Genomic DNA, 18,902 nt, shown 5'->3' on the forward strand with positions numbered 1-18,902 from the left:
AGACATCATGAAGTAAAAAGAGCGTCTGGGTGAATGCATATGCCAGAGGTTTCATGGTGTCATACAAGTTACCAACTACAAAGTTAAAAGTGGCGCTTGTGGTTTAGACTCCAGTTAATACCCACCTGATTCAGGGCAACATACTGTACACGTAGCTATAGAGAATAAATTTGCTTTATTTTGAGATATTTTTATAAACAAATTTTAAAAAGAACCACTGAAAACCAACAAACAGAACCCCACGAACCACCCTCCACCCGCACAAAACCTTTCAATAACGCCCTGACCCACCCCAAGCACCCCAGAGCCCCCTCCATCAAACGGTGCCTGAGGTGCCATTTCCCAGTTTGGAGGATACAGGGAGTTGCAGTATTGCCCTTCAGGAGGCTGGGCCATCGTCCCCCCCGCCAGGGCCAGGAGCAACACCATGCACCAACATCCTTCCCTTCCACCCGGGCACGGCACAGGGTGCGAGCACCCACTGCCTCGGCACCCGCTGCCAGGGGCACCGGCGGCCCCAGGGCGTTCTACCGAAAACTGGTGGGAATCAACCAATACATACCTTATTTCACTTCAAAAGTTCATCTTTAAGGGAAGCTGAAGAGGATAAGCAGGGTAGCAAACCCAACCTGTGATCTGCTTTCATGGACCCAAGAGGGGTACCCAGACAAACGTCAGTCCTGAAAGGACCAAGGCCAGAAGGAGATGTCCAGCCCCGTGGCACGCAGAGAAAACACCAGGCTGGGGAGAGCTGAGCTTGGAGCCGGCTGCACCCTCACCAAGCAGGAGGATGCAAACACGTCTCAGGTCATCTTCCTTCATATTTTCAGGGCCCAGCACATGCGGCTGCCACGTGAAAGCTTTGATATGGAAGGCACGTTCCAGGAGGATGAATCAATGAGGAACGCTCCAGCGTGCTTTCCCTTCGGGCAGTTCACCCAGCTCCAGCGGGCTGCAGCCACTGCGCTGCCAAACCTTGACCCTTACTGACTGCAACGGAAGCCGGAGGAAGCCACAAGACATTTTGAAGCGGCAGGGCTGGCTGGGCTGGGCTCAGCCGCCCGGGCAGCAGAACCCGCAACGTCCAGTTCCCATTCCCGGAGCCCCAGGCACAGCTCCTGCTACACTGGGGACATCTGGATGGACGGACATTGTCTGCAGGAGTTGGTTTGGGTGTTGAGGTTCAACCGCATCTACCAATAACGCGGCGCTAGTGAACTTTTCATTTATCCTCATTTCTTCAAAATAAATTAATTTTCTTTTTGTAAATCTTTTTCTCCCAGTGTTCATGGCAAGCCTACAGTATACCCTGTGCTCTACAGCTCTGAGAGCGCTGCCCTCCTCTTCCACTTTTGCCTCCTTGGCGCTTAACAGATGTACATGAAATCTCAGTAAGCTGTGAAATGAATTGTCATTCAACAAAGCTAAGCTTTGAATAATGTGTGCCTACTAATACATATTGCTATCGGCTTCTAAAAAGCAAAATCCTCATCAAAATCAGTAGGTCCTTCTGAAAATTTAATTGTAGAACAGATTTTTAAACTTACAGATTTAATTTTGCCACTCCTTGCCAAAGAGGGGTATCCGTAAGTGCAGAAGTCAAATCCCTTCCGCTGATCCTAATGGCAAACGCTAAGAAGAAGAAAATGAGAACGTTAAACCCTACTCAAAGTATGCAGATGACTTACCATGCTACAGTTTTTATTATTGAATGATATTTTTCCTGACTGAATAAAATTAGGATGCTTAAGTGCTGCATACCAGTGATCCTGATTAGTTGTATGTCCTGAGGGATGTCTGAAGGATTCAGATAACCAGCGCTTGGGATTCCGTTTAATTTCTATATGACTTTTGGATTCAGGGGAAACATATGAATTTCAGATTATCCAAAACCTGGATAACAAGGTTTCATGCATTCGAGGCTTGCCTACGTTAAGGAGTTGCCCAAGAGCTATTCTGTATTTTGTGTGTAACACATCGACGAATGAAAGCTTTAGAAAGAAGCAGTGTTGGAAAGTAAGCAAAAGAGCACCTGTAATGAAGTACATTCTGCATGTAATTCAGGAATAAGAGAAGCGCGTTAACCTGCTGGGTGGAAGTGCTTCGCAATTCCTGTCTAATTGGATCCAGACTAGAAACACTCCAGCCTTTTTGCGTCAGCAGGGATTTCAGTCCACAGGTAAAGCAGCTCACCTGGAAAACATGGCAGTGAGGAGACTTAATGGGGAAGATGCTGTAGCTGAATCTTATTTCTTGCACGTTCACACATGCAGTGAGACTTTCAGGAGGACCTAAATGGCCATAAAGGCTCTGCCGTGTTCAGGGCTTTTGCGAATACTACCAGTGATACCCGTACGGCCCGTGCAACCTTCGGACAGCGTTTCACGGGAAGATGCCCCAAAATCTATTACAAGCACTACTAATACGTGGGAAACTTCAAAGAGCAGCTAGTGAAAGCAGGTGTTTTCTGATTTCTGAAATATTGACACTGTATTAAAAATAACATTAGATAGCAGACCACAGAGGAACTTAAAAATATAAAACAATTTAAATGTGGAGCCACAAGACAAGCACTAGACCAGCAGCAGCAGCAGGCGAGTTCATGCAAACACTACAGTTGTACCCCAAAGGTGATGCTGGGGCTGCCACCAGCAGCGCCTGGGCAGAGGGGGGTGTGACCCAGCCAGGACCCCCATCCCGCCGGCTGGGGCAGAGCTGCTCGGGAGAGTTTCCTAAACTCAGTGTGACAGCCTTTATAGCAGTTTATTTGATCTGAGATAAAACCAGTCCGGATGCAAGTAAAGACAGCTGTCATTTGAGCTGGCCAAATGCCCCTTGAGCTGCTATATTATTTCTTTTAAGAGAAGGAAAAATTCCAAGAAAGCAAGCCAGCCCTGACTTCAGACCAATATTGGTAAAAAGTGTTGGCTTCCCATAAACTTGGAAAATTCCCACACACGCCCCCAAAATTTGTCAAACTTCAGACAGTTTCCAAGGCATACTGAGATCATGCACCTCCGTGCCTTTGAAACAGCTTTTGATCTTTTTGTCTCTGTATTAGATGCTCTCCATTGAGCAAACACGGCATCTCCAACACAGTCGTTTCATCTCACCAGAGCAACGATCCTGCGGGCCAAATAAAATACCGCTTTACACTGTTAAAAAGCCTTGGGCCGCGAGCAGTGCTGTAATCCACACCTGACTGTCAGTGCTCGTGCCGGAGAGCCTGCGATGCCTGCGCTTTCTTAACCAGCAGAAAAAAAGAAAAGGTGATTTTAAATAGGATGAAATTAATTTCTCATTAAGAAAATAGATGGGCTGTTTAAAAACTAGAGTAATTGCAGTTATACAGGATGGAGGCTGAGCTCGACTGACTGAAAAATTGACCACAGTAAGAGCCGAAGCCCCAGACACCTGGCTGCTCTGCTGACAGCTGTGCTGCCCCAGGGTCAGCGAGCAGGACGGGAAGGCGCAGATGCCAAAGCGCTGACGTAACCTCGTAAGTAGGCAATGGGGAAAACACAAAGGAAAAGAAGGTTGTCAATATTAATGGAACGTCAAAACTTCCAGGAACATCGACACCAGGTGATCAAAACAAACAACCAAACAAAATCCAGTGGAGAAGCCGCAATAAATGTGAGAGCAGCAGGAGTTATTGATTTCAGCCCCGGCTGCCTGGGGAGGCAGGCTGGGATGGCACAGGCTACCGCCGTATTCGAAGCCATAGAAGTAACTCAGTGCATGTTCTCCTGAGACCCAGGGAACCACAGAAGTCCCTACACACAGCTGTGCCCAGCGTCACGTCCCAGTGACAGTCCCCTCGCCGCTTCATCCAAGCGGGGACAGACACAGCTCATTGCATTGACTATAACGTCATTGCTTTTTAAAAGATGCTTTGCCACATATTTACTCTTATTTCAATGAAACGGTGATGGCGTAAGCACACAACATGAAAATTATCTGAGTTTCACCAATTGGTTACTACCGGAAGGCAGCAAGTTTATGGGAGAAATATAGTGGGTGGCTTTTTATTTCTAACTGTGTGAAAAAACGCAAATAAAAACTCAAAGTTTGATCCCATTCTTGCAAGCAGCCAGGGAAAAAAAATAAATTTGTGAAGTTATAGCAACAAGTTGAATTTTGTCAGGCAGGTGGAGAGTACAAGGTGCCTGCGCACCGCAGCCTCCGCTCCGCACCCAGGAGCCGGGGGACGGGGCCACGCAAGCCCTGGTCCGCCACCCTTCCCTGCAGCCTCAGGCACACCTCCTCTCCTGCTTGAGGGGTCTACATAAAAAGATTTTGGTTTGGACTGGGTTATCTCAGGCATGACTTATTTGGTGAGTCCAGCTGGAAATACTTTATCCAAAAAATTATCATCTTTACTCCCTATAAATGCAAGCTGCTGCTGTTCTGGTGACAGCTGCCACATCAACATCTCACCGATGAACCAAAGCCAACAAGTGCCCAAAGACTTGTCTAGAGGGACTAAACTACCAGCAGGATTAGTTGCAAGGAGAAGAGGGACCTCCTCTTTGCCTGGCCAGCCCAGCTCTTCGGCCCCACTCGGAGCGGGGCAATGCTTCGCGGGCGTGGGAGCCAAAGACCAAGAATACGAGGGTGGTCTGCCACCCCGTGCGGGCACGTAAACACAGTCCGGGGGAAAAACCAAATGGGTTTTCTTCCAAGGAGAAAAAATAAGTTCTGGGGTTCTTATTTAGAAACCAAAATGAGAAGATTGCCTAAGAGTAGTTTGATGAAATAATTAAAAATGACCACACCATCCCAACGCCATAACGTCATTAGCTGTGTCACGCCAGCAGAGCCCCCGGAGTCTGAGGGTGCTCCTGCGCTGTTTGGTACCGCCTCATTTTAATAGATCTAGCCTCTTTTTCGTTCCTTTAAGGTAAGGTAAAAGCAGGCATAGACTTACAGACATAGGTGGTGAGAAACAAAAAGTTATATTTATATAACATCAGTGCTGCACCTGGCTGAAATAAAGGCCTGCTACTGTTTACACCAAATGCCCTTCTGACAAAGTAAAAAGCAAATGCCCGCAAGGGGCGGTTAAAACCCTGTCCCACAGCGCCACAAGACTACAAGCTGTTATTACCCACCGAGTTAGTCAACACTGCAAAAAAAGAAACTTAAGCAAAAGAAATACTACCATGAAACTGAAGAACACAGAGAAAGAAAGAGAGGCTTGTAAAGAAGCTGCCTTGAGATATGCTAACTGGCAGTGAAAGCACCTCGAACCCTCATTTTTAAATCCTTTCTTCCTCTAAAGACTTGAGTTTCACGGTGGGAATCCCCGTCTGCCCTGTTATCTCTAGCCACCTCACAGAGACGCAGCAAGGGCACAGCTACACCAGCAGTACTCACCAGGCTGCCAGGTACCTACTGGTCCAGAGCAGGCTCAGCCCTATCTGTGAACCCAGCTGAGACCTGGGGCAGACACCTCTGTTTTGTAGACAAATGAAAATCCTGAACTATCCTTGGCACCCATATGCCTTGCATAAAGACGTTAGCATCTGCTAGATTACTGTATAAAAGAAAAGAAGAACAAAATCAACTCCCACTAGATTAATTTGGGACAAAAAATCTCTGTATCTCCCTTGATATGAAATACGGGAAGTAGTATGTCCTGTCAAAAGCAGTCAGTGTTTCCTTCACAGCAACTGTATGCATTGCACATCATTGCTCTTTGCAAGACCCACCCCTCAGACAGCCTCCAGGCTCTAGGGGTTTCCAGCTGGACCCCAGTCTTACCCTGCTGCTGAAGCACGAGGATAATTCCAGCGCAGATTGCATTATATAAAAGAGCTGAGATAATACACTGCTTCTGGGAAGGAAGCTCATAAATGTATTTTAACATTATTTAGGTAGCAAAAAGGAATGAACAGAGCAAATTCACAGAGAGGCATAATTAATACAAAAATTGCTCATGAGTCAGCTTCGTTTACCAGCTTTTCCAATGTCAAGTGCACTGAGCGCTGTGTCACACTATGGCATGCAGCAAGCCGTAGATCTTCCGCTATTTTAAGAGCCAGAGGAATATTTGATGTAGCCCTTTACTACACGGTCAGGCTCAAGCAACCTAAAGCAGAGCAATCCCTCTGCTGTCAGTTAAGGAGCGCAGGCCTGGAGAAGAGAGACGTGGCCTTGGTTTCCCGGGCTGTACAACGCCGAAACACGGACTGGAGCCAAGAAACTCTTCTTGCATTCATCACAAGTTTCTGTAGTCCCAGTCAAAGAAAGCCTCCACAAGAAAAGGTAATTTAGGTCAGCCAGATGAATGTATATTAAAAACACAGAGATAGGTTTCAGAAGTCTGGATTCAAAAGCCAAAGCGTAAATGAAATGCTTGAGGAAATATTATTTACATGTTGTGCTTTCAGTGAGCAGCAAAACATTGTTCTAAAATGATGTTTCTACCCTCTTTTGATAAACTGCGTATACAAAGAATAAATTTAAAGTTAGACCTGTGAAGGCTGTCAAAAGCTACAGCATTTATTTACGGGAAAGAGGAACAATATTTTGACTTCTCATGAGCAACCTTTCAGGAAGGGGACCTTTTTGCGACTTAAAAGTACAAAGAAATGCCACATTAGTCAAAGGTCTATTTCCCCACTACAACAGGAGCATTACTTCACAATGACCTCCAAAAGGCCTCTATTTTTCGGCGTGGGGTCGATCAAGTGTAAAGTTAAAGCTGCTGCCAGCCTTAGCTGGTCACGTCTAAGCAGCATTTCAAAGGTGCTTTTTTCCTTTTGAGAAGTTATACGAACCACCGTCTGGTACCCTGCAATTACAGATTTACCTACTTTAGGACGGCACAAAACACCTCATGTGAAATGGAATGATTTTCTTTCACAAAAATCAGTTAAGGAGATCATCATACAGAAACCAAAGCAAGGCACATCCACTGTAGCCAATGGCATTATTATACAAACAATTTAAAGAACAAAGTCTTCAAAGACCACAAGGGCCACTCCCGTTGAACAGGTCAAACCCACGCTTTAGAGAGCACCTGCCACACGAAGCTCTCAAATTAATAGAGGCACTTTTACCACCTCAATGTTTAAGTCTTCCTTAATCAGACTAAAGCGTCACTGAGGGCCTTGCTCAGAAATCACACACTAGTAAGAGAAATAAACAGCAGAGAGCACCTGCCTGGGGAAAGACACTTCATTCGGACACGTCCTGGCCAGCTTCGCCGGTCCTGCCGAAGGGACCGGACAGTTTTAGCCTGATGCTCCCCAGAAGCACCTCCACGAAGCAGCGCCGACCCACACAACCCTGGCAGCTCCCATTCCCGCTCCCCGGGAGGCAGCCACAGAGGAAAAGGCGACAAGCCCATCGGCAGCTGGGTCAGACCCGACGCCTTTCAGACCTGCCCAGCAAAGGCAATCCGCCCGCACCTTGCAGCTCATCGCAGGGCCACGATTTTGAAGGACTCCTGCAGCTATTATGGCTATTTTTCCTGCTTCTTTACTTTTCGAGGATATTGATGCATTTGTTATGATACTAAACCTGATTTATTTTTTTTTTTACAGATCCTGAGGGGTTAATTTTAGTGGCACATTGTTATCTTGTTTGCTAGATTTCATTTTTCAGACAAGACCTGAGATACCTCGGTTTTATTTTCTCTTCTGCGTTGAACAGGCTTCACATGGGCGTGCAGCAGGACTACAAACAGCATTGATTTCCATCCCCAGTCCATCACTGCCACATTCTTTAAAGCCCTTTCCTCCAACTCCTTTTTATGACTGTAATCGTGCGATAACTATACGGTGTATTGCTGCTGCATTTCAGTGAGAGATTGTAGACCTATTTCTTGCCTGAAGCACACATCCACGCACAGGCATAACTTACTTGGTTTTCTCTTCCAGAAGAATAAGTCCTATCATACCTGAAAAGCATGAACCTTTCTCTTTCCTTTTTTCATTTTTCACTTAAACAATTACCTCAAGTCATCCAGCTGAAGTTAATCTAGATCAAATGGGGGCGACCATGCTGCAAAACCGCTGTCCCAGAGTGATGCGATCAGCAGTACCGGATGGTTGAATTAGCATCTGATGAGCTGTGCTAACATGAATTACAGCATGTATCTGTATCCCAGCGCATCCCTATTTCAGGCTCAGCAGGACTCCAGCGTCAGCCTCCGTTCCCCAGTGGGTGGGTTGACTCAAGTTTCAAGCACCGCTTAGCTCGAGGTTTTCATCTGTAGGCAGGAGTTCAGCAGCAGCCACACTGAGATTGTTTTGAATGAAGGATTCAATGAAAACATGCTTCTACTCTTCCTTCTTACCCCAGATTTAAAATATATTCATTTTGTAGCCAGAGACACTTTAACCACAACTACTTGGAGCCAATTAGTCAAAGGTTGAATCTGATTTTAAACTCATAGTTTCAGCATACAGAAATACTGTAACTGGGGAAATAGAGATGCTGAGGAGCTCGTCTGGGGACTGCTCCTGCCATAAATTCTAAAAAGTTGATTTAGAAAAAGGAAAACCTTTAGAATTATATTCTTTATAACTTAAAAGTTATAAATTTGGTTAGAATTTGGAAAGCCTTTAATTTTACCTTTCAGATGTTTACTGAGAAAATGCCCCTATGATTCAGGAGCCTTAGCACTTACCAGTGGAGCTTGATAATTTATCTTCAGTAACGGTCCACCCCACTGTTCTAGTTTCTGCTTGGGTAATATGTTCATTGCAGCTTGCGGAGTGCTTTGATTTATTTATGTTATGACCCTAGTACTAATAGATATGAATGAATGGGAACCAGAGCAACACACTGAAGTGATCTCCTAAACAGCCCCGTCTACAGCCATCCTTCACATTCGGATGCTATAGAGAGTTCAGCAGCTGCAATGCCATTATTTTGAAAACAGTGTTTTTCTGAGCTCTTCCCACCCCTTGGAATTTACTGTAAAGTGAGTTTGTAATTCACTCCTGCAAACTCAGACTTCTAAACAACCCCTCCTTGGGTGCTGGTTGTGAAGGCGCAACATCCCTGAAGGGATACTGGCAGACGTGACATCTTTGGGAGGGGCAGGTGTGAAGGGAGCCCATACTAGTTTATCCTCCAATAGTTGTCAGAACTCAGAAAATCTGTTGGGTGAGAAATTATTGCTGTCAGACAAGACCTGTAGAGTTGCTCTTCTCACTGTCCTCAACAGTGAGAAAAGATTGTGTCATCATACATCTATAAAAAGAAGGAAAGATACAGAGGTTTGAACTGAACAGCAGATGCTTTGGCATGTGAAAGCCTCTATAATGCCCTTAATGGAAAGAGTAGATCTTACTGGGAGCATTCAGAAGACTGGCTATTTATGGCACTTGGATTGTGAAGGAGGCAGGTACATGGCTCCACTACACCTGAACGCTGCTTTTCCTGCTTTAGAAGTAGGACTTAGACCCACATTTCAGACACAGGAGCCGAGTGCCCGGTCTCCAGTCTGGTTTACAGTCTCGCTTTACTTTCTTCCACTTCTCCGATTTCACAAATACATGCTTGAAATGTCACTTTCATTCCAAATTAGAAGCTGCCCCCACCAAAAAATATCTCAAAACCTTTTTTTTTTGTTCTGCAGATAAGAACCATTGCTGAATCAGAGGTCGAAACTGTGTGCGCTGCTGAGCACGGCCAGCATACCATCAGTTAGCAGAAACACAATAAACGGCCTGCACTTTCCGGGACGGAGCTGTACAGAATCATTGACAATAATTTTGGGGAGTGCCATTTGCAAGTCAACGGCTTTCCCATTGCAGCAACCCCATACCTGCCTGCAAAAAACACGGCAACACCAGAAAGGTGCCGTGAGATGCCAGCGACCGCCCTGGAACTGGGCATAGCTTAGCAGAAAATGGTAGTGCTGCAGCTCTGCCTGGGAAACCCAGTTTGAGTCTTGGCTACCCAAGTACTGGATAATTGACAGGGGAGGAAACTTTGTTAACAGAGTGTGACTTCATCAGGTGATGGTACAAAATAATTCAGGCTCTTCCCTGGCCTCTTGACATTTGATTTTGTACTACATGGCACATTCTGCTCTTCACATGCAACCTCTCAACACTGGCAAAAGTAAAATAAGACTGATGTAGAACGTAAATCAGTATAAACTAATCCCAAACAAATGTTCAGAATAAGAATATTTGCCATCTTTTTATGTCATGATTTATAGGTTTTACTGCTATTGCTACTCTTATTGTGCAATATGCTCAAGCTTAAAAACTACTAAGAGGGCTATGTGCTCTCCAGTGCAAGGACAGTAAGTAATGAACTTGAAATTTTCAACAGACTTGCAACATCTAAACTCGTGGGGGTTATACAAGCTGCAAAACATTTGGCTCCACTTCAGTGAAGACTTATTTTACAGCCTTTAGTAGTAAAACTCGTGAGCAAGAAATAAGCTCAATTCCCACTCCAGTTAAATATCCAGGAAAGCTGAGAAACGGCTCAAGCCTGCAGCCCAGAGGACGCCCCAATAAAGCTTCACAGGACGCTTTATTGCCACACACTCCAGCTCAGGACTGGCCAGGACACAGGGGTCTGCTGCTCCTGCAGGCGTGCAAGTTTATAGTTGTTAGAGAATGTAAAACTCATGGCAGAAGCTAAGAGAGGTACAAGGAATAAGGTCATTCTTTGTACAGGGAACACAGAGGTTTTCCTCCTGTCTTCCCATATCACAGTCGGAATATTTTATTTCAGCAGAAGGTCCAGGGAGACCACGTTTAAGCAGGAAAGGGCAGACTAACCTTTTGGGGACAGATTTCTTAAGTATACTTAGGTGCCAGAAAATGGAATTCTCACCCATTAAGAGCTACCTTTATACATACTCCACCAGACCGAGCGAAGCACTTAACCTTTTTTTTCAGGACTGTTAATCTATTTGACATGTAAATGGAGCAGAACCCCCAAACTCCCTGTGCTGTGCCCCACCGCAGTAATATTTCCTCCTGTGGCTTCTCCTTAGCCCAAGGGACTATGCAGCCTTTCCCTCAACAGGGTGGGGTCCCTTTCCCAGCAATCAGAGGTTAGTAAATCAGGCAGCTCCCAAGAGAGTGAGAGGTGGTCTAGTTGAAACTACTCAGCTAGAAGAAATATAGTCGGTTCTTCCATATTCTATTTCACCAATTTACGACCAAACTATTCTGCAATGAGGAGGATGAACTGAAGGAAAATAAGCAACACATCCTCCAGAGGGGTCACCTTTTCCAAGCCTGTTCTTGCAGGTTTTGGTGGAATATGTTTTGAGAATAGTTAATGGTCAAGCCTGTTGGGTAAGGACCTCAGCGCCGGGTCCCTCTGTTCAAAGTACAGCTCAGAAGCTTGGAGAAGAAAGAAAGAGCAATAGAGAGATGTCTGCAGTTCAGTGCAGCTGGTTCTATGTACCAGCTAAGCAGATGTTTTCAGAATATGTGTGTGCGTGTGTGCTCAGCCATAGGTGCTCACGTGCGAGGTCACTCTCACAGGCGTGCTGTTAGCCTTGACTTCTTTGCAAAGCACGAGTTCCCCTTGGAGCGTAGCTGCAGTGGTCTGCGATGGAGGTACTTGTCTGCTAAGCCCCGGTTCCCAGGAGCATTCATGAGTCAGTTCAGCTTTATGAAAATTATGATCAGCATAGACTGTATAGCTACTTGAAGGTTAGAAATTAATCTTTTCAGGGGCTGCCATTTCAACCAGCAACAGGAAGGCACTTGCCAGACACCAGCCCTTTCGGCAGCCACTCGGACCTTCCCCGCCTTCCCCCAGGCAGCCTCTACCACAGTTTGCACAGAGCTGTGAACACAGCACCTTAACACAACTTTGTATTGAAAGAGTAAAAATGGAGCACAGCGCAAGACCGTACGTCACCAGCAAAAGAAAAGATAGTTTTCCTGTAAGTGCTATCGTAAAGATCCAAAGAAGCACTGACCATCCTTTTTTCTCATCTGTTCCCATCTCTTACAGCTTCTTTTTGTTGGCAATTCTGTACTTTCCACACTTACTATTGACCTCTTTCCACCACCTCGTTGCAATATGGGCTGTCAGTAACAAGGGTATTACAAACTTTCAGCTGATGAAGCGCTGCAGGAGTCACCATTATGCAAAACCCATTACCTGAAGCGACGTGAAATGAAATATAAGCTTTGAACTTCAAGCGCAAGCAGATGATCCACAACCACTGGGGTTGCTGGGGCAGGGAGAGACGCAACCAGGGACATCACAAATGATTGCATCCCACCCGACACCGAACGTCACAAAATTAGAAGTTGTGTATTATTACCTCTTTCTTTTCTTTACGCCTTCCACCGCAGCAGCCACCCAGCCAGTCCTCAGTACAGTGGCTCAGGTACTGAAGCAAAGCGGGCTGCAATGTCCGCTGTGCCAGAATAACGGCTGCAGGATGCAGCCCAGAGCTGACAGCCTGCTCCGGGAGCGAGCGAACCCTCAGCACCCGGCACTGCCTCGCTGCAAAGAGACACCAAGTGAAGAAATGAGAGGCTGGGAAGTGACTTCCCTCAGGGGTGTGGGGAAAGATGGACAAGGCAAGGTAGGCATTTCCTCCTTGACAGACACTTTGAAAGCACCTTTTGCCTCATCACCTAACAAATTGCTGATTTTCCTGATCCTGACAGCACCTCTCATGAGGATTAGCTGTCCCTTTAGAAGAAAGGCACATTTTTAATAGCAACATCTCTGTTCTTACCTCTAATAAGCTCTTTCTTATCCTCTGCATTGCAATAAAATTAAAAGGCAAGCCCCTATTTTCCTCCTTCAATGTCTTTTTGCTCAATGCCATGACAGGTACACTAGATTTTTTCCATGTACATCATTAGGTACCCAGAGATCTGCCAAAGCTGGGAAAAGTCTAATACCGCAACACCTCACCACTTACACTTCTGCTTCTTTCAGTTCAAAATTTTGTGGGTTGCTTTTTGGTTGGTTATTGGCGGGGGTGGGTGGGGGGGTAATACGTTATTTCACACCTTTACTTTTCCTACTCACTGTCAGGGCCCTGAGGGCACTAATAAAACCCAAATGTTCCCAAACAGTATTGCCAGGGTCCCCTCCCACCCTGCCCGTGGGCCAGGGCTATTTCAGCCCAGCCTGGAGCCATAGGATGCCAGTCCCCGGCCCCACCACTGCCCTGGTTCCCCTCATCGAGCCGTATCAAACCTCCAAAATTCAGCACATGGAGCTGCATATGCTGTGGCAAACATGGTTTGATATTTGAAGCAGCATGGAGAGATGTAGAGCACAGACTTAGCAAGAACTGGTTACCAGCAGCATGCACAGCTGGGCAAAATATTGTTTCAGCCGCCCTGTTAATTGGAGTAGTAAGAGAAAAGGATAAACTGCTACTGTAAGAATACATGCAATCAGACATGGGATACAAGTTTTAACAAAGGTTTTGTATCACTGAAGGCTTAAAGAGGAACAGCAGGACCTCACGTGTCCTGGTTGTCCTTGGACAAGCTCAGAGCAGTTTTTAGTACAGTCTTTCTGGAGCAGCCACGCTGGAGAGCAATGGTTTGTCCATCAAGTGCATGAACAGATTAGCCCTCACACAGCAGAGCTGGAGTCTGTGCCTACCCTACAGCTCTAAGAAGTGCCGTACTTTCATGCCTTTCCAGACAGCATCAGCCCATCGCAAGCCATTTCACACAGATAGAGAAGGTCTTATAACCTCCTGCAGGGTTTCTCTCTCCATTTGCAGGCAGAGGGGCTGTTTCCTCAGCTCCTGAAGCAAACTCGCTACCAGTGTGGGGAGGCTCACACCTGCTACCACATCCCACCAGCCACGCGCGCGTGGGAAGCGTGCACATTTTATAGCAAGTAATAATTAGGTAGATCAGAAATAATCCCAATGGCAGACACCAGAGCCAGAATTTCTGTCCTAAAGCTACAGCTGTAAACGCACCCCTCAACACAGGCTCCCTCATCCACCTTTACCTCCACAGAACAGGTTCTCCAGGCCCAGCAGAAGGTTGTGCTGGAGTCCCAGAGGATGCAGGAGCTCTTTAATCCTGATTACAAGGGGCTTTCTTGGAAATTAGGAATTTCTTGGAAGGGCCGTGGATTTAGGCAGAAAGAATTACAGGCACATCGGGAATTTTCTGTCTAAACAGAAGATTAGCAAGCTTTATGTACTACCAGTGTTAGGCAAGCACAGAGAAGGGAGCTATCAAACCATGGGTTTGAGTTTGCACAGCAGCTGCGTACTTACACCTACATCCTCACTGCATCAGGTCTGGAACCAGCCTATCACCTCCTTTTGAAAAATCTACTGCTCTCCAGGAACGGGCATCACAAAACCTGAGTAGATCAGTAAGTGGGCAAAGGGAAACATGCAATTTGTATATATTTGCCATATTATTTAAATTAATTAGTGCTTTACCTTTGTGACTATTCCAAATTTTTCCACCATCTCTAGGTACTTTAATAACCTTTTCACAGATAAATTAGTCTCCTCATACACCAGTTAATGTCAAAACAAGGTGCTTGCAAATCTAGGCTTGTTGCCTGTTGAACGCGGTAACAGATGTCCTTTCTGATCATTATTTGTTGCACATATGAACCAGCTACTGAGAGGTTCTAACTCACAGATGCGTTTGTTTGATGCTTCCATTTCATTTGGAAATACTTCTATTGGCCAACTGCAGCAAGAATTGATTTTGCAAAACAGATGGAGATTATTCTGCTGATCACTGGTTCTTAGTCATAGTTCAGAATATTTTCTGTGCTGTTCCTCTAAAGTATATTCATGCAAAACCACCACATTAAAAACCCTCCTACATTAAAATGCAGTAAAAGTTTGATGTTAACCCTTAAGAGCTCCCAAGGAATTCACAGATAAAGCCGGTTTTAGCTCTTACTTCTCCGGTTTGATGTTGCAGTTGAAGTGACGTGAAGAGGTGCATACTTACTCCAGGATCAATGCTCGTAGTGGAGAGAAGGCACAGCTCATGCGGAGCATCAGGCAGACAGGGGTTTGCCCATGCTCCTTTATTAGCTGTGAGCACAGAGAACCAAGAGAGATTTTGGTTGTAGGAAAGCGTGGGCTCACCACAGGCTACAGATGTAACATCAAGCACGTGCCTCTAGCTCTGCCCTGCCAGGACCTGCTCTTGAGATCACCCACTTCAATGCCCAAAGCCCTCATGAGGACTAGGGCCACCTGAGCATATGTGGAAAAAAACCCCTGAAATTTTGCCCTGAAAAGCCGAGATAAAACAGAGCAATCAGCCTAGGAAACAGAAGTGGGGGAAACACTAGGATTAATAGGCAGGAATAATAAGACTGCAGTGTTGCGCAGACCTACAGTCCACAAAATGCAGTTCTAGCGAATCCACATTATGTTCATTTTCAAAAAAACATCTGTATGCAAAATGATGGTGCCCCAGGAAAAAGCTGCCAACTAGTAGAAAACAATAAATGACTAGTAGTAGGAAAAAATGTGTTCTTGATAATTACACCTTTGCATTTTACTGCAGAATGAGGCACAAAAAACATAGCTGTTGCCTAGACAAATACGATATGCATAAATAAGTATCAGCAGGAGACTCTCAGCACCCGGGGAGAGTGGCTGGAGAAGACACTTCCTGTGCATGGCAATGTTTTTTGGAAGAGTAGCTGGAACATGTTTTATGTTGATTCATAAATGTGTCATTTTTGGAGGGAGGCTAGAAAAATATGTGAGTGAAGATGGCACTGGAATGAATGCTGAGAGTGTGGGAGACAGAAGCATGAAGAGCAGAGGAGAATAATAGAGATAAAAGTTCAGAGGAAGAAGATACAGGCTGAGGAGTGACAGAGGAGAAAGACATTACACCTTAGAGAGAAACAGATGAAGTAAAACCAGAGGAAGAGGAGGGGATATGTAGCACTGGCATGGGGCAGAAGGGAGTGCTTTGAAACAGAAAAACTAAACATCTAACAGCTGTTTTTAAAAATTTGCTTAACAAGATGTACGTGAAATTATCCCTCAGTCTATGACTGTGAAATTAGAAGGAAGGCTGAAGTTAAGGGGGACAGGAGAAACAAGAACAGAGCAGCTCTGGCTATACTGCCTCTTCTCCAGCCACAGGCAGTCCACGCTGCACGACGTTCACCTCTGCTCCTGTTTTGTCCTGTGCTCTGCAACCTGCTTGAAGCCCTACTTGAAATTCTGCTCTGAAATCTGCTTGTATTGGCCCCGCAGTCTTTTGAAACTTGAATACAAATTAAATCATTTGCATGGAGGAGACAAATGCCACTCTTTTCCAAGAGAAGCTCCCGCATGACTACAAACTTGGGCTGCTGCTCTGTAAAATAGTGGTTGCCCAAGCAATTGAATTTTCCTGATGGCCCAGGCTCAGATATATAGCCAAAAATCTCTGTTGAAGTCCTGCAAAGGGGACGAGCACAATGAGCTTCTTGGAAGGAGAGCAAGGCATCCCCTGGACAGGGATTCTGGCTAGGCAAGGCTGAGCAGTCCAGCATGGACAGCTGCTCAGCTGAGCTTCAGACTTGGACCATGCCATGGCAAGGATCCCTGCCCAGGTAGCTTCCCAGGAGGCTATGGAAGTTCATGCTTAGGAGAGGGATGGGTGCTATAACAAAGTCTGCAAGCTCTCCTGCTCTACATCTGGTTGATTTTTGACAAACTCGTATAAGAGAACAATAAATCAGACCAGGAGGAACTGTCAAAATTATATCAGTTTGAAAGACAACTAAAATATGGCAAAGTTTGGTTGTGCAGTAGATCTCTAATTTCAGCACTACAAAGAAAACTCTGGGTATTGCTTTGTACCCAGCTTTCCAACAGAAAGGAGTCTACCATAAAGCTTACAGAGCACAGCCTGATAGTATTAGACTTCTAACAATTTTGGGCATTTCAGAAGATGTCTTTTACACCAGCTTGTCTGTTTCCCTAGAAACAGGAATCAGCACCCACTATTGAAGGAGATGGAACTTGTGTTAATTTTAGCTGCTGTTGTTTGTTCCAACTTCATTTCCATTTTCAAAGAAACAGACGCAGAAGTACTGTCGAATTTCACACTGCCATTTTGCAGGCCACATGGATTTACTATTCACACAGTTTCACTCATTAAGCCCTGGGTTTATATAGAAACACAGAATGGTTTGGGTTGGGAGGGACCTTAAAGATCATCTAGTCCAACCCCCCCCACCCTGGGCAGGGACACCTTCCACTAGGCCAGGCTGCTCAAAGCCCCATCCAACCTGGCCTTGAGCACTGCCAGGGATGGGGCAGCCACAGCTTCTCTGGGCAGCCTCTGCCGGTGCCTCACCACCCTCAGAGCAAAGAACTTCAAGCCATTGTAATCACGAGGTGGTCCAGATTTGGTCCTAGCTGAACCCAAGCCCATACAAGCCTCGAACAGTCCTGGCTGGGTTTTCAAACCAACAACGAAATCCAGGAGGAGAATGCAGGCTGGTATTTCGTCCGTACAGAGCTGCGCAGGGCTTCGCATTGGGCAAAACTTGCTTCAGACACATCCAAATTCAAAACATTGTACACGATCTATCTCCTATGTAGCTTGATCACACTGGCAGAATTCAACAGCTGGTTTCCAAGCTGAAAGGGCAGCAGAGTCTGAGCAATGCCTGGCTGGTTTTTCACATTCTATACAATTTTAAGAAAACTATGGATATATTCCCTGAGGAATAGACCTGGATGACTTTTAATCAAGATTTTTTGAAGGCTAGTGATGAGCTGCCTTTCAAAGCTTTGTATGCAACACCTCAAAGCATGTGTCCACCTGAAATTATATCTCCCCAGTAGCTTTGCAACTGTTCTGGTGGAGAACTAGCATTCTCGGGGAACTGAGTTTAATTAAGCATGCAAAACTTCATTGTTTTGACTCTAATCAGCTTTCATTCAGATGATGGTTTTGTACTAGTTACTAGCTCAGCACATCCCAGTTAGTGATGCTTTAATCATGTCCCGGCTTATCTTGCCTTTATTGCTTTCTGTTTGTTTCATGTCCGGTTTAAGCCCACTGTCACGTTACTAGCAGGTAGAGCCTGAACCTTCAATGTGTATTATCAGCTCTTTGCTCCATCATGCTACATCTCCTTATTGCCCTTATCACTGCATATTTAGAGCTGGAGCTGCATAGTGTATGACCCATTTTGATTTTTACAGGCTTACCCCTTTTCTTTTGCTTTATTGCTACCATCCATGCTAGCTCATGCTTTCTGTTGCTTCTGCTGTAGGAACTGAAAGCAAAATGGGATCTCAGGTCAGAGGAACACAACCTGACCAGAGACCCCTTCCCTTCCAGAGATCTCAAATCAGTGGTATGTAACTGACTCAGCTGATGAAGAGCACTTAATTCCCCAAAACAGCATCTTCTAATCAACTTTACCTACCATCTCATCTCAGGTAAGGTGTTTGTTCTGGAGGGTATGAGTGGTTTATGGTGCTATTACCAGAGAGCAAGGACAACCCCACAATGTGGGCAATGCCAGAAATCTCAGATCTATTGTGTGGGATGTATTGTACAAGAAATAGCCAGTTGAAGTACCCAGGAGCTGTGGACTGCACTCAACCCCAAACACACAATTATGCTGCATTACTCACCGTGGCAGTCTGGCACGTAAGCAGAAGTTTCAGGGCTTCAGCAGTGAGGTCCTGGGCTGAACCCCCCGGATCACCAGAGAATCTCTCACAGTGATTTAATTGAAACACTTCAAGCACACAGAATAATCATTTTAAGACTGTTTCCTCTAGTAGTTTTCTAGCTCACTCTAGTCAGTAGATTAAAATTTATTCTAAATGTCTTTTCATGTTCTGGCAGAATGAGGAATTTCTACCAAAATTTCATACTTATCATAGGCTCACAGTTCAGGTCAGGAGGGACCTTGGGGATTTCTAGTCCAACATGCCGCTCAAACTGGCATCAAAGGTG

At 45.5% G+C, this 18,902-nt stretch overlaps 1 long non-coding RNA gene across 1 annotated transcript in view; it reads right to left on the minus strand.

Annotated features, from left to right (window-relative positions):
• Window positions 1–18,902, minus strand: part of LOC135315529 (uncharacterized) — a 206,537-nt gene that overhangs the window by 57,655 nt on the left and 129,980 nt on the right. Inside the window, exons 8-10 of the long non-coding RNA XR_010375023.1 lie at window positions 12,272–18,681; window positions 2,086–2,193; window positions 1,548–1,632 (exon numbers count right to left, since the gene is read on the minus strand). This is a non-coding gene — a long non-coding RNA (uncharacterized LOC135315529). The remainder of the gene's footprint in view (window positions 1–1,547; window positions 1,633–2,085; window positions 2,194–12,271; window positions 18,682–18,902) is intronic.

The sequence above is a fragment of the Phalacrocorax carbo genome, chromosome 12 (genome assembly GCF_963921805.1).
Source record: "Phalacrocorax carbo chromosome 12, bPhaCar2.1, whole genome shotgun sequence".
In the NCBI taxonomy this organism is placed as follows: domain Eukaryota; kingdom Metazoa; phylum Chordata; class Aves; order Suliformes; family Phalacrocoracidae; genus Phalacrocorax; species Phalacrocorax carbo.